The sequence below is a fragment of the Hibiscus syriacus genome, unplaced genomic scaffold (genome assembly GCF_006381635.1).
Source record: "Hibiscus syriacus cultivar Baekdansim isolate YM2019G1 unplaced genomic scaffold, ASM638163v2 tig00110610_pilon, whole genome shotgun sequence".
In the NCBI taxonomy this organism is placed as follows: Eukaryota; Viridiplantae; Streptophyta; class Magnoliopsida; order Malvales; family Malvaceae; genus Hibiscus; species Hibiscus syriacus.
The window spans coordinates 6,729,104-6,731,543 of NW_024062800.1; the positions used below are offsets into that span (position 1 = coordinate 6,729,104).

The following is a 2,440-nucleotide window of genomic DNA, read 5'->3' on the forward strand; positions in this document are numbered from 1 at the left end:
TGTTCTTTGGCATTTATCACATGACTTGTAGAACTCATGCGCGTCTTTGAACAGGGTTGGCTAATAAAATCCCGGCTGAAGCACTTTTGCTGCTATTCTCATTCCACCAAAATGCCCTCCATATGGTGACGAGTGGCATTGTAGTAGGATATCTTGCTTCTCTTATTCTAGAATGCACCTTCGGATTATTTGGTCTCCACATGGTTTGAATAGAAATGGTTCGACCTAGTAGTAATGTCGCACGTCATGTCGAAATGTCCGTTTGCCTTAGCTAGATAAATCAAGAGGAACAATACCACTAACAAGAAAGTTAACGATGCCAGCATACCACGATGCAGTAGTGACAAATAATATTATCTCATCAGGGAAATCCTCTTTAATTTCTGTGATGTGATAACCAGGTTTGTTATCTAGCCTAGACAAATGATCTGCCACTTAATTTTCTATACATTTTCTATCATTGATCTCTAAATCAAATTCTTGCAGTAATAATATCTACCGAATTAGTCTAGGCTTTGCATCTTTTTTATTAATCAAATATTTAATGGTTGAGTGATCTATGTGCACAATTACCTTAGTGCCTATTAGATATGTCCTAAACTTATCGAATGCAAATACTGCTACTAAGAGCTCTTTTTCAGTGGTGGTATAGTTCACTTGTGCATTATTAATGTCGACACTAACTTTTCATCCCATCTTTTAATACATTATTATTATTATTATTATTATTAATGTTACATATTATATTTTACAGGCCCAAGACCCAGTTACAAATATCAACTCAATTACAAGATGTTGGTTCAAGCCCAAGTGTGACCCGGTTCAGTGACCCGACCTAGTGAATTTAGGATTTGCTAAAATCCTAATCCTAAAGCAAATTGACATTTTCATCCACGCATGCCTCCCACTGCAGTGTCAAGCCAACATAGAGCCATCACCAAATACTTCTAGAAGCTGTCATCATCTGGCCATCTCAGCATATGTGACTGGATCAAAACCAAAGTCAGCAAAAACTTTACAAGTTTACCTAAACCTTTGAAATAAAAAGAAAACCCGAAAATTACGGGATTAAATATACCTGCTTCAGCACTAATTGAAGAAAAAGGTGGATTTGAAACAACCACAAATATAGGGAAATTTTAAATAGGAAAGAAAGGAAGGAGGAATCAAGAATAGAAAAAAATACAGATATTTGACTTCCAGTATTCAATAGTCAATCAGTGTAAACAAAGGGTTTCACTCCCTTCATTTTCGAATCATTAGAAATCAATAGTAGTTAATTGAGGTATATTTTTTGAATTCATTTTCGTCTTTTAGTATACAGTGTGTGTTTATAGTAAAAACACAAATAAAAAACAATACAAAACAGTGTACGTTGGTTCATTTCCTTTAATGAAAAGAACAAAACCCGAATGCTCTTTCCAAATCTTCTATAAAAATCAATCCATGCAAGAGTTTTTATATATATATTCTAGAAATTAAGCAGTACAAGCAATTTAGTATTTTTATTTCTTTTGATTAATGATCTAATACAAAAAGGCAATAGCAATTTTCGAAATCAAAACAAATAGAGAATAGTAAGAGTTGAGTTACCTTGGTCGATCGAGTCCTTTAGTGGTCGGGGTAAGTGTGTCATCCACGTTTGGTGGTCGACCGAGCTTTTATGAATATTGGTTTCCTTGACACTGTTAGAAAGTTTAGGAGAAAGTTTGAGAAAAAGTATAAAATGCAAAAAGGAGATCGTTTACCTTCGGGATTAGCCCTATCATCGCCAAAATAGTCGAACAGTCAGGGTTAAGAAAAGGTTGGTTTCCCTTAGTTGTCGTTCGGAGCTCTGCATGTGAGTTCGTTGGTCACCGGAAATGGGAAAATGGGGGCTGTTTGGTTCACATTTCTTTGGTTTAGTAGGGATTGTTTTGTGGTCTAGGTTTGTTTAGGTTTTGATACTACTATGGAGTGGATTTTTATGGCCAGAGAGAGTTGAACCACCATTCATGGTAGTGGGTAAGGGATTTTCGGCCATTTCGGCCGCATAAAATAAAGAGGGAGAGTAGTAGAATAGAAGAGTGATGACCAGAAAAGATTTATCCGTTTCTGCTGGTTGAAGGTTGTGAGAGATTAGTGGCCATGAGAGGAAGAGCTGCGCATAGGGGTTGTTTACAAGTAAAAATTAGGGCTAAATGTCATTAAAATAATATGTAAATTAAGTCTCTAAAACTACACCGTATGGGTGTTAAGAAAATACCCAGTTCGTGCATGGGTTATCTCTTAGACAAACCATTCGAATTTCATGTTTCATGCGTTTTAGTCCCTAAATTAAATATTTCCTTGTTTTCAATTTTGCATCTTTATTTTATGCATTTTTAATTTCGGTCCCTAATGTTATGTTATTTAATTTTTGTTACTTTAGACATTAAATTCTAAATTTTTTGTATGTTAG

The 2,440-nt window shown here is 35.2% G+C and overlaps 1 long non-coding RNA gene across 1 annotated transcript; it reads right to left on the minus strand.

Annotated features, from left to right (window-relative positions):
* Positions 1-857: 857 nt before the first annotated feature.
* Positions 858-2,129, minus strand: LOC120135642. The gene is made up of 3 exons (XR_005517279.1): positions 1,749-2,129; positions 1,594-1,685; positions 858-986 (listed from the first exon to the last, which is right to left on the minus strand). It is a non-coding gene; the product is annotated as an uncharacterized LOC120135642 (long non-coding RNA).
* Positions 2,130-2,440: the final 311 nt, after the last annotated feature.